The sequence below is a fragment of the Pituophis catenifer genome, unplaced genomic scaffold, assembly GCF_029215685.1.
Source record: "Pituophis catenifer annectens isolate HBS135680 unplaced genomic scaffold, rPitCat1.0.hap2 SCAF_1, whole genome shotgun sequence".
Taxonomy (NCBI): domain Eukaryota; kingdom Metazoa; phylum Chordata; class Lepidosauria; order Squamata; family Colubridae; genus Pituophis; species Pituophis catenifer.
In genome coordinates this window covers 164,260,090-164,274,085 of record NW_027256881.1, presented here as the reverse complement: position 1 = coordinate 164,274,085, position 13,996 = coordinate 164,260,090, and positions in this window count along the sequence as shown.

The window sequence follows — 13,996 nt, the reverse complement described above, 5'->3', positions numbered from 1 at the left end:
CTGATTCGCCAGTTGCATCCCTTTCTGGATCGGGACTCATTACGCACGGTCACTCACGCCCTTGTCACCTCACGCCTGGATTATTGTAATGCTCTCTACATGGGGCTCCCCTTGAGAAGCACCCGAAGGCTCCAACTGGTCCAGAATGCGGCCGCGCGGGTGGTTATGGGAGCAATGTGGCGCTCTCATGTAACCCCCCTCCTGCGCGAGCTGCACTGGCTCCCAGTGGTCTTCCGGGTGCGCTTCAAGGTTTTGGTTACTATCTTTAGAGCGCTCCATGGCTCAGGACCAGGGTACTTACGAGACCGCCTCCTGCCACCAATAGCCTCTCACCGACCAGTTCACTCCCATAGAGAGGGACTCCTCAGGGTGCCGTCGGCCAAACAATGTCGACTGACGGCCCCCAGGGGGAGAGCCTTTTCTGTGGGGGCACCTACCATCTGGAACGGGCTTCCCCCGGAGTTACGAAACATCCAAGACTTACGCATATTCCGCCATGCCCTGAAAACATTTCTATTCCAACAAGCTGGTCTGGCCTAACTCTCCCTTTTTAATTGGCTTTTAAACTGGCTTTTAAACTGGGTTTTAAACCTCTTTAGATGAATTTGGATGTTTTTAATCTTTGATACAAATATGAAAAATAAATAAATAAATAAAATAAATAAGATTATTGGAAGCTATTATCCTCTTTTTTATCTAGTATTGCCCAGGGCTGTCTTAACGCATGGGCCTGATGGGCACTTACCCCTGGGCCCCATGAGCATAGGGATCCCTTACTAATTTGTGTCTGTTAATCCTTCAATGCACTTGATATCATATTAATACAGCAACATATTTATTACATTTTACTGCATTTTTTATTAATACTAACATGCAAATATATGTTTAATTTTATCGACCATTTACATTTTTATTCCTGTTGTCATAGGGGCCCCAGTACACTGCTTTGCCCAGGGGCCCATAATGCTGTTAAGAAGGTCCTGATATTGCCCAAGTATAGACATAAAACACAGGTCTTGGATTAAATGGATTTGCAAGGAGACTGTAAGGTCTTGCCTCTCCAATCTTCCCAAGAAAGCAGGACTCTTGAAACAGCAGTGGTTCCAAAAGGAGCTTTTATTGGAAGGTTTGTGATAGCAAGAGATCTAGGCAAGAACTGAAGCTTCTCATTTAAAACCAGCTATTTAAAACCAGCAATGCTAACCAAACCTCTCTCATATCTCATTGCAGGGAAACCGAAACAGAGACTTCATTTAGAGATTAACACAGTAATGCAAGAAACAGAAACTTCATATAGAGATTAGCATAGTTAATGCAGGAAGCAAACAGAATCTGGAAACAGAAACAGAAACTTCATATACAGACCATTCCATTCCCCCCCCCCATCCCGCCTTCCTTCCACCAAAATGCCAGCATCCCTGTAGAAATATCTGGGAACTGACATAGGCAAATGAACTGCAGTACCGGAAGAGAACATATGCAGAAGATGGTCAAGCATCTGTTTTTGCATTTGCATGATATAAAATTAATGCTCATTAAGCATATATTTTTTAAAAAATTCGATTTATATGCCGCCCTTCTCCGGAGACTCAGGGCGGCTTACAATGCATTAAGCAATATAAGCCGCCCTGAGTCTCCGGAGAAGGGCGGCATATAAATAGAACTTTTTTTAAAAAATGTATGCTTAATGAGCATTAAGTTTATATCATGCAAATGCAAAAACAGATGCTTGACCATCTTCTGCGTATCTTCTTTTCTGGTACTGCAGTTCATTTGTCTATGTCAGGTCCCAGATATTTCTACAGGGATGCTGGCATTTTGGTGGAAGGAAGGCGAGGGGGGGGGGGAATTTAAGAAGGATTTGCGCACATGACATTTACTCTATTTCTGCTGCAATAACTAAGCAGGTATTCAAAGATCAGAAGCAAGTAGCAATAGTCTGTTGGATGTTTGTTTTGGCCTAGTATAATACTAAAGAGTGTTCACAAAATTAGATATCACTTAGCTTGCAGGGGGAGTGACACCTAATTCCCTTGGTTACCAGGCAATTCCATTCTACAACTCTTGGTAGTGGCAACAGCAGTGACAGAAGCAGACTAAAATATACGAAGAATAATATCATAATACAGGGAGAGATAGTTTTATGTTGTGGTTAAGACAACGGGCTAGAAATTGGGAGATTGTGAGTTTGAGACTTTGAGTCCTGCCTTTGATACAAAGTCAACTAGGCTGTGATTGGCAGTCATTTTCTTTCAGCCCTAGGAAGAAAGCAATGTTGAACTACTTCCAAAAGGTTTGCTGAGAAAACTGCCAAGACTAGTTGTCAGGAGTCAACACTGAGGCAAAGGCATCGTAATCATAGATAAAACTACAGAATAGTATTGATCTTTCCAATGATTTTTGCATTCCCAGTATCTCTAAGACGCCATTGGATAAAGGGCTTGATCTCTAGTCTATGACTGTAATAAACGGAATTGAATTGAATCGGATAAAGGGTTTGTAGCTTCCGTGACATACATTATATGCCATGATGTATGAACTCTTTCCTTACCTTATAGTAGAAAATGGCAAAACTGTTCCCCTGAGAATTGTAATAGGATTGAAAACCAGATAACAGTTCTGTTTCAATCGCCTCACTTGTCATCATCTCATGTTAATGCAATTTACTCCAATTTCCCCCCTCTATGACCCCACCTTTCCTTTCTTTTCCTGCATTAATCACCCCTACTTTATTACCTTATTAACCATACCTTCATTCTATTAAGATCCCATAAAAATGGATTCTGCCCCTCCACCCATTTATTTTTCCCAACCTCAGAGCCTAGATTCAAGATCTGCTCTTAAGAGCTACAGGATAGTCTCTCAATAATCAGGGGTGGAGTCCTGCATTTTCTGGCAGGGTCCAGGAGAAGAGCCTTCTCTGCCATGGTTCCTGCCCTTTGGAATATCTTGCTCCCCAGGATGAGCACAGCTCTCACACGCCTGACCTTCCATAAGGTCCTGAAGACCTGACTCTGCCAGCTGGCTTGGGGCCCAGTGGGGGAATGTCAAGCTGGAGGTCATTGATGGACTAATAGCAGATCCCACCTCACCCCCTGCACACTCTGTTCCCTTCCTCCCCAACTTTTTACAATAATTTATATTTTTAAATAATTTTATATTGGTATAATTTTATTGTTTTTAACTTTGTAAGCCATCCAGACTACCCTTGCAAGATGGGCAGCAAATACAGTAGATTTAATAATCAATCAAACAAATAAATAAATAAATGGAGCTGATTGAAATGGAAGGAACACCCAGGACCCTTGTCAAGAAAGATTCTCAGAATGAAACTTCATATCAATTTCTGTATCTTAGCAACCTTTCTTGGAAGGGAAAAAGAAAGGGAGTCTTGGTGGAGGCTTCACCATACAGGGAAATTAAAACTATCTTTTAAATCCAGTAAGTTTGGATTTCACAAATTGTTCTTGGCTGCACAGAGAATGATTCAGAATGTAGAGAACTCCATTAAATATAAAGTAATTTGACGATGGACATTATGTTCAGAATAGTATTTAAACTGCATCCAAGTACAGTTGGTACAGAACATTTGAGTCACAACTTTGTCAGGAGGGAGGGAAACACCAAACAGAAACTATGTTTTTATGCTGTGTTTATGCTGAACAAGTGTACAATGTACATGCAATGCATTCAAGCACCACAGTGACATTGTGGTGGCTTCCCAACACAATGGAGCAGGTCCTCAAGGAATTGAATATTTTTTAATGAAATGAGGGATTTTCTGAAGTCTAAAGTAGACAACTAAACATCTTAAAGTGAGGAAAAAAGGAATACTGCCTTGTAATTGAGATCTAAACATATTAGAAAATACTTCTGTTAGAGCATAGAAAAAGAATAAAAAGCTTTAGACAAATTAGACTACTGGATACTGACATCTACCTGATAATTTTTCGAGAAAAAAGGTGGTTTGCTCCTGGTGGAAACCCTAATTTCTTTTTACCTCTCCCCATTTTCATTTTCATGCCCAGCATTCATGACTTAGATTGTCTTGTTATACTTTGTATGTGATACATTCATTCTGTTTAGGGAAGTAGCGTGACACTCCTAATTGCTCTGGCGCTCTAGAAAAGAAGGAAGGAACAACAACAGAAATGTCCTTCCTTTTTCTTCCTTCAGTCAGACACATCTTAAAGAAAGCTGGCCCTTGAAGGAAACATGGTGGGGTAGAGTGGAAGCCTACCTTCCATGTAGATGGAAGCAGAGAGTCAGGGATTTCCCATTTGGACAATTATATATCCCAACTACCTCCCAGATGTGCCTGCAGCTGCCAACAGTTCACACATTCCATTACAAGTGAGACTATAGACCTCAGAATATATTATTGTAGCATGAAAAAATAGGGTATTACCACAAATCCTCTGGCTGCCCCATAAATAAATCAATGTATAGTTCAATTTTTCCCCCTGGCACAACCCTAAAATTAGCCAATTCCAGAGTTCCAAAGAAATGGTGCAGTGAAATATTATCATTTTCAGAAGTGCAGTGATATAATTTATATGTAGATTCATAGGGCTGAAATGGACCTTGGAGGTTTTTTAGTCCAACCTCTAGCTCAAGGCAGGAGATCCTATATTATTCCAAACAAATGGCTCTCCAATCTTTTCTAGAAAACCTCTAGTGATGGAGCACCCACAATTATAGGAGGGAAGCTGTTACATTAATTAATTGTTCTCACTGTCAGGAAAATTCTCCTTAATTCAAGGATGGATCTCTCTTTGACCAGTTTCCACCCATTGCTTCTTGTCCTGCTCCCAGGTGCTTTGGAGAATAAATTAATTCCTCTTCCTCATGATAGTCCTTCAAGGATTGGAAGATGTCACCTGTTAGGTATGCTAAACAAACTAGTTTCCTTAGCCATTCATGGTTTAGCCCAGGGGTGTCAAACACGATTTCATTGAGGGCTGCATCAGGGTTGTGTTTGGCCTCAGAGGGCCGGGAAGGCATGGATGGTGGGGGGGGACACTGACCATAGTGGGCATTTGACATAGGCTCAAAATGCAATTTTTCCCTCCTTTGCATTCAAAACAGCTATTCCAGACAAAGGGAGATTTACTTTTTGGCACAAATAGTCTCAATTCCATAATCTAGAGATTAAAGACACATAGAGTCCCCAACTGCTATGGGGCTTGACTCTTTTGTATAGGAGCAGAGCATAAATGAACTGACAATTTCTCCAGATGTCTGTAAAAACTGTCTGTCCAACAATCTATCAATCTTTGTTACTATCTCTGACACAGCCTTAAAGGAGGACTTAATATTAGTAATAATTTACAAAATTGATATACCACCCAATTCTCAATGATCCAGGGTGGCTCACAACAATTAAAAGAATTACAATTAAATCAATCACAGGTAAAATATTAAGATAAAAGATGACAAACTCAGTGATATGAGGGGGCTCATCAAAGATCTGGGTGAAGAGCCAGATATTTTTGGCTCTTCTGAACAACAGCCATCCAGTTCTTAGAGGGTACCTAGTTCTAGTTGGCAGATAAAGAGAAGGTGAAGAAGTTAAAGAAATAACATAAAGGGAAATTAGAGAGCTGCCTGGAAAAGATGCAGCTAATTTAAAAGAATTGCAGATAGGTGTTATTGTTCATGGCTTCATGCTCCAAAAAATCTTTTCAGAAGTGAATCTCAAGTGCTGCACAGACCCATTAACAGAAGAAAGCTAATCAACAGAAAAATGGTAAATTCTCTTTTTAAAAAAAATTTTTTTATTGAAAATTATTAAAAATTACAGAAAAAATATAGCAATATGGATAGAATTGCAGAGAGTAATATAATACATATAGAGTTTTAAAGCGTCAATTTTCGCCTAGCGATAGTACAAACCTCCATTAAACCAAATCATCAAAAAAAGAAGAAAGAATTCTCAACTGCCATGCAATGCTCCTATAAATATTTACCCACATTCACACTAAGATTAGTATTTTACATTCTTCTTAAGATTTCTTTACCACCTGTCCCAACTCCTATATAACCCCGATTCTTGTCTATCTCGCAAAGGTCCAGTAAGCTTGTCTGCTTCTGCACAGTCCATGATCTTTGCGGTTAACGTAGCCTCCGATGGAATATTTTTGGATTTCCATTCTTGCGCAAACAAGATCCTGGCTGCAATGATGATGTGGAGAGCGAGATACCAATTAGATTTGTTTAAGTTCTCTGGTTTCATACATGGTAAAAACGTTTCTGGGTTCAATTCTATCCTACATCCTATGATTTCTAAAATCCATTTTTGAATTCTAGCCCAATATTCTTTTGCTCGGGGACAGATCCACTAGCTATGAAAATAAGTTCCCATAGCGGCGTTGCATTTCCAACAAACCAGAGAGGTTCCTTGGAACATCTTCAATAATCTAGCTAGAGGCAGGTGCCATCTATACAGCATTTTGTATATATTTTCCTTATAGGAAACTGACATTGTTAGTTTTAAAGTTTTCCCCCAAATTTCTTCCCATTTCTCAAGTTCAATCGAATATCCCAAATTTCTCCCCCAGGCAATCATTGAGTCCTTGATAACCTCCTCTCCAATCCAATCCATTAAGAGGAATTGATACAGTTTGGAAAATACCTTTTCATCCTTCCCCAACAAGATCTTATCAAGTTCTTGTAGGGAATTATAGATTCCTCCCTTGTTTTTGTCCTGAGCTGTCTTGAATTGGATCTGATTGTATGTCCACCAATCTAACTCATAGCCTAATTCCACCAGCGTATTTCGAGATTTTATTTTGCCTAAAGGATCCAACAGAACTTGGTAAATTAATGGTTTATTTCTGTTATAAAGGGTTGGGTGTATCATCGCCTCTAGAGGGGAAAGCCAAATCGGAGTCATCAGGTAATATTTATTTCTTATTCGATCCCAAATAGTCATCAAAACCTTTCGGATAAAGTGGTCCATAAAATATTTATGTTTTTTGGGCCTTTTCTGACTCAGATAATAATGCCACCCCTGTTGCAAATTGTGGCCTTCCAAAATAAGGATTCTCCTCCTCCTCAACACAGTCCAGAAAAATGGTAAATTCTCAAACAACTACAAAAATGTTGAACAAATAGACAACACTTGCGGTTGTGATCAAAGGGAGGGAGAAGAGGGAGCATTAGGAAGGGAATGCTGGGGGAGGAAGGGCATCATCCTTCATAGATGATAGCTGTCCAGGTTTCAAGGAAGAGGAGAAAGCCAGCTCTGGAGCACTAAGATGCCCCACTTGAGCAAGAAGAAAAGTTCGTTTCAAAAGAGCAGGTTGGCTTGGTTGAGTTCATGGTGGAAGGCTATCCACCATGAACCCAGTATCACCAAGCAAAAAACAATAACCATCAGACTGCTGTTCAAGACAAGGTTTTTCCTTCCTCTGATTTTCAGTCATTTTAATCTAACAACATTTTCCCCTTTTTTTATCCCCACCAGAACCTCATGTATTCTCCTCTAGTAAAGTCACAGTTTACATACCCTTTTATCTGTGGCAAATACTGCCAGGTCCTAGGAGAAATAAACCTGAAGCACACAGTCCTTCCACCCAGTGGTGGGTTTCAAAATTTTTTACTGCCGGTTCTGTGGGCGTGGCTTGGTGGGTGTGGCAGCAGAAGGATACTGTAAAATCTCCATTCCCATGCCACTCCAGGGGAAGGTTACTGCAAAATCCCCATTTCCTCACAATCAGCTGGGACTTGGGAGGCAGAGAATAGATGGGAGCAAGGCCAGTCAGAATTTTTACTACCAGTTCTCCAAACTACTCAAAATTTCTGCTACCGTTTCTCCAGAACTGGTCAGAACCTGCTGAAACCCACCTCTGCTTCCACCTCTTCCTTCAACTGAGGATATTTCTGCTTCATTAATATAGCTCTGAGACAATTTTTAACGTACAAAATCTAACTCTAGCTTCATTTAAACCAAGCAAGAATATAATGCCTAGAGAAACTTGCTTCCTTGGTTTTTTTTCTTTTACAAATGCCATGAATTTTTTGGCCATTTTCAGCAGGCAGAGTGCTGCAGGAGGCTGACAATGAGCTGCAGGGGTGGGGGATGAGCACTGTGTGACCTATTTTTTGCTGGCAGTGCTGCTGGAGGCCAGGGAGGCCAAAAATGGGCTGAACGGGGGCCTTGTGTGGCCTCCATGTGGCCCGTTTTTGGCCAACAGAGTGCTGCAGGAGACCATAGAGACTGAAAGAAGGCTGCAAGGGGGGGGGGGGCAAAGGCAGACCCCCATAGCCCATTTTGGCTGGCAGAAGCACCACGGGCCGGTCCTTTGATATTTCCAGGCTGGCCCCGTGAGCCAGATTTAAGCACTCCGCAGGTCAGGTCTGGCTCGCGGGCCTTGAGTTTGACACCCCTGGTTTAGCCTCTAGTTGTCTTATCATCCTTGTTGCTCTTCACTGCACTCTTTCTATGGCCTCAGCATATCTTTTGTATTGTGGTGATTAGAGCTGGATACAATATTCCAGGTGTGTCCTTATTAGTGCAGTATAGAGAGGTACTATCACAGCATGTGTTCTTGATGCTATCCCTTTCTTGATGCATCCTAGGACTGCATTAGCTTTTTTGGCAGCTGCACCACACTGCTGGCTCATACTTAAGTGGTGGTCCACCAGGTACTACTGTTGAGCCAGGCACTGCTTTTGGGTTCCTATGTGTTTAGTTTTTCCTATCTATGTGCAGGACCTTTCTTTTCTCAGCACTCAACTGCATTTTGTTGGATAGGGCTGTGTTCAAGTCTGTCAAGATCCTTCTGAATTTTGAGTCTATCTTCCAAATTGTTAGCAATTCTTCCCAGTTTGGTGTCATCTGAAAATTTGATGAATGCTCTTTCAAGCCCCTCATCTAGGTTATTTATGAAAATGTTGAAGACATTGAAAATGTTGAAGTCAGAACTTTGAAATACCATACTGCATGTTTCCCTCCATGTAAATGTAGCTCCATTGAAGACCAGATGCTGAATGTGGTTGGTCCGCCATCTGCAAATCTATCTGGTGGTAGTACAGTCTATCCCATATTGTTCTATGTTTCCAAGAGGTAGGCTATGGTCTACTTTATAGAATATTTTACTGAAGTCTAAGTATACTATATCCGTAGTATTTCCTTAATCCACTAAAAAAGATAATAAGTTTTGTTTGGCATGACCTGCTTTTAAAAAACCAGTACTGGCTTCTAGTAATCACTTTGTTCATTTCTAGGTGATCACAAATCTGCAGCTTGATGATCTTTTCCAGGATTTTCCCAGGTATTGCTGTCAAACTGATTGGCCTGTAGTTTCCTGGATCCATCTCCCCCACCCTTTTGAAGCTTAAAATTGCACCAACTCTTTTCTAGTCCTATGGCAATTCCTCAGTGCTCCATGAGCTCTGAAAAGTTTCATTCAGGGCTTTGAGATCATGTGTGACAGTTTCTAGAGTACCCTGAGATGTAAATAATCTGCTCCTGGTGATTTGAACTTCTCCAAAGTAGATAAATGTCTCTTACCAATTTCTTGCCTATTTTGACTCGCAAACCTGTTCTGTCATGAATACTGCTGCTTTTTATAGTTGAGCTATTCTTTCCTTTTGCATAAGGACAGAGAAGGAATTAAGCAGTTCTACTTTCTTCCTATTTCCTATCACCTCCGTGCCACCTTCTCGGCCGATTAGTCGACTGACCATTTCCTTGACTTTCTTTTTGTTTCTTACATCAAAAAAACCCTCTCTTTTTTTGGGCATTTATTGCAAACTTTAGTTCATTCTGAGCCTTAATCTTTTTTACTCCTGCCCCCTGCAGATTAAGGCTATTTGCTGGTATTCTATTCTCACCTCTGTATATCTCATCTGGATGGCCACTGTGAGAAAAAATTAGATAAAAATGCCCCTGGGCTGGATACAGCAAGATGATTTTTAAATTCTTGTGATCTTTTTTTAGTTTTAAATTAAGGTTCCCTTAATTCCCTTAGAAAAAATAGTGATATATATATATTGCCCACCTGGAATCTTAGTGGAAAAAACCTAAAATCACTTAATACTCAGTAGATGTCACTGTTGTTCTCTCCAGCAACCAAAGTAGCCAAGGGATTTCTGAAGCCTTTGCTTAAATTTTCGCTAGTATTAACTTCTTTTTGAATCTGCTTACTTTGAGTACTTTAAGATAATTCTGCCTAAGAAGGACACTTTCTTAGTATTTGTTTATTCCTGTCTCTTCTGTTATAATAAAGCTATCTAAAAAACAAATATAGAAAGCTAAAAAGTTGGTTGATCTGTTGATTTGATTGCAAAGAATTTGTCAGAATGCCATTAATGGAAACATTTCAACTATGTCTAGAAACACCAAAGATTTTCCATATTTTTCTCTGTATAAGGTATAGGGATAAGGGGATGCAGGAGACAGAAGATCTTACATCTTATACTCTGTTACCCCAGTAAAATTTTTGCTTACATTATATTAATTAGGAACTGCACCAGGCTGGAGAAATTGCTTTAATCTCTTGCCGACTATACCATCAAATGACTCACTTAAAGGGAATCTTTGTAAGCCTCATCTACTAAACTATTATTATGAGATCTATTAACAAAAGCAAACTTGACAAATGAGAGTTATTGGTGAAGACATGGGGAATCTGAAGAACATTTCCCATTTGCAAAAGGGTACAGCCCTCCTACAACTTATTTAAATAAGTTAGTTTGCACTGAATCTGCTGATCACACTGAAAAATAGTGCAAGAAAGAAAATACACCAGTAGGATTGAAGGAAAACAATATTTTGCTAAGATCTACTTATCAGCTGCAAGAAAGTGCAATAAAAAAGGAGAGAAGTAATAAAAGTCACTTTATATATGTATGATGTCTCATGTTGAATGACACTACCCAGTCATGACAAGGTAGAAAAGCTGGAACAGATAATAGAGTAAATGCCAAAATAAGAGAATAACAGAGTTGGAAGAGACTTTAGAGGTCTTCTAGTCCATCCCCCCGCTTCTAAAGCGAGAGACCCTACATCATTCCAGAAAAATGGCTGTCCACTCTCTTCTTTAAAACCTCCAGTGGTGGAGCACTCACAATTTCTGGAGGCAAGTCATTCCACTGATTAACTCTTCTCACAGGAAATTTATTCTTGTAGGTCTAGGTTGGATCTTTCCTTGATAAGTTTCCATCGATTACTTCTTTTTTTTTATTTATTAAAAAGTTTTATCAAATATTACAACAATTTTTCCCCATCCCTCCTCCCCCCCTTCCCTCCTCCACCCCCCCATCCCTCATCCCCCCAAACGTGGCTTGGGCGTGGCAGGGGAGGATACTGCAAAATCTCCATTCCCACCCCACTCCAGGGGAAGGATATTGCAAAATCCCCATTCCCTCCCCACTCCTGGGGGAAGGATATTGCAAAAACTCCATTCCCAACCCACTCTGGGGGCAGCCAGAGGTAGTATTTGCCTGTTCTCCAAACTACTCACAATTTCCACTAATGGCTCTCCAGAACATGTCAGAACTTGCTGGATTTCACCCCTGATTCTATCCCTTTGTTGATGCAGTCTGCAACTGCATTGGCTTTTTTGGCAATTGTAGCATACTGCTGGGTCATACTTAAGGAGTTGTACCCTAGGACTCCTAAATCCCTCTCACAGTTATTCCTGTTGAACCAGATATCACATATTCTATACCTGTGCATTTGTTTTTTCTTATCTAAGTGTAAAACTTTACTTTTCTCAACAGAGAATTTATGTTGTTGGATAGGGCTCAGTATTCAAGTCTATCAAAATCTTTCTGGATCTTGATCCTACTTTCTAAAGCAATGGTTTACTGCCTTCACCTATTTGTTTTCTTTTAGGTACAGACCTTATAAATAAAGTTCTTGATAGACTCTTTCATTGTTTTCTTAAAACAATGATAGAAAACACTTTTAATTTTTTTTCTCAGCAAGTTCTCTCTGAGTTCTTTATTTGACACTAACAGAGTTGGCCCCACATATTAAAATGGCTCAAAATTCATTTTTTATACTCATTCAAATCTGATTTAAGACTTTGGGTACCATCCAATGTCTGCAGATGTTATTAGAACAAACAAACACAGAGATAATTTATGATGCAAGGTCTGAAGCTAATCTGTGCACAATATGTGAAACTTTTGGTAATTCTTGTTCTGTGGAATATAAGGAGTCTTTTAGCAGTTGATGTTTGCAATAGACAGTGCCATAAAAGCAGAATATCCAATGTATCAATAAGAAAAGAATTCTGCATATAATTTGCACTATTACATAGTTGCAATAGCAGTAGAAACAATGTGGTTAGGAATTTTGGTAAAAAAATAGAAATCATGCACCTGAAATACATAGGATTCAGCAGTTGCCTCTGCATATATTCTCTGTTCTATTATTAGCTCTAAAGAGTCAGTTTAGAGCTACTGTATAGGAAAATAAATGTGCTGCTTTATTCCTAGCTTAGTTGAACAAATTATTCTTATTAATTGAAATCTTCACTTCTTGAAATCTTGACTTTAATAGGAACCAGGATTAATTAATAGTATAATAGCAGCATTATCCTCAGTATTTTATAGTATAGTCTTATGAATGCTAAAGCAGTGTTTCAGGAGCCATAGGAGTAGTTTCCTTCGCTGAGGTCAGAAGACAGATCCTTTGGACTTCCCTATTAAGCTCCATGGCCAGTTTTATGGATATCCAAAAAGCTTACAGAGGTATGGCAGGTGCTCAAAAAGTGAGATGTTCAATGCTCCTAGTTCTCCCTTTTTGTAATTCATAAATTTTCGAAAAGCAGCATAGAAAGTGTCTTTTTCCTTGTATTGGAGATATATTACATGCTAAGCTACCTCATCCAAACTAGTAACTCCACATCCTTGTTATCCTAGATAGGTATTTTCCTATTTATATGACATTGGGCTGTATAGTTCATGGAGTATTTTCTATAAGCCATATTTTTATGAGTTCTTTTTCTTTGTTCATAGATATGAAATTGTAAGGATGGCCTCTCCTTCCAACTTAAGAAAGTACGAACTCTTGAAACGTGGTTGTTCAAAAGGATTCTTTTATTAAGCAGAAGTGAAAACCATCCAGCTAAAGCACAATCTGAATGCCCTTAGGCAAAGCACTAGGATTAAAGTGGTAGAGACCCCTCCCTTTAAGTCAGAATGCAGATTTCAGCCAATACACAAATGTGAAGATGTTTTCTTTACTATTTCCTTTGAGAACCCGAACAAACATGCATTCCCACCACTACCCTTTAAAGTGAGACAACCCACGTGGCTATCATAAAAATTCCTGCAGGTAAAGGGAATCTCAGGCTTCCTTGGCACCAGGATATAGGTTGTAAAATATCTGATGACACAGGCCATGCTAGTAAATCAAATTCAAGTCCCCCCTTCCTCCACTTGAATTGCAGTATCACTTTTAGGGATCTGACAGAAATAATAAATACCACAATGACGGGAAGATTTGTTTGCACCAAAATCAATACTATTATGATTTTTAAAGCAGCCTTAACCATTAAAAGAGAATTCTGTCTTTTTTGCACATTATTACAGAATTAAAACATAGAATTCATATTTTTACATTTCTTCATAAACTTTTCCCCATTTATTTTATTTTTTCCACTTCTGGAATCAAGTAGAAACTTGGTCAGCTAGAGCAAGAAAAAATTGCACACTGAGAAGAAATATAGAGATGTAGTTTGTGACTTTGCTTAAGGCTTGGTTAGAAAATAGCTTTGTAGTGAAATGAAATTTGAGAGGGCTGAATTCATCCAAAATGTGACAGGAACTTTTAGAAAGCTAGTTGGTGATTTACCTTTCTTGTCTGGAAAAGAGAAGAAAAAAAATTGTAGTCTGGGAAAAAAACACCCCTGAGATATGGTCACAGTTCAGCCTTATTTGTCTTGGCATTTTCTTATTCAAACAGTTCACATGGAATTTTGGAGGGGATTCCCAGAGATCTTGAAATGTTAGTACACAAAATACAGGAATCATTCTA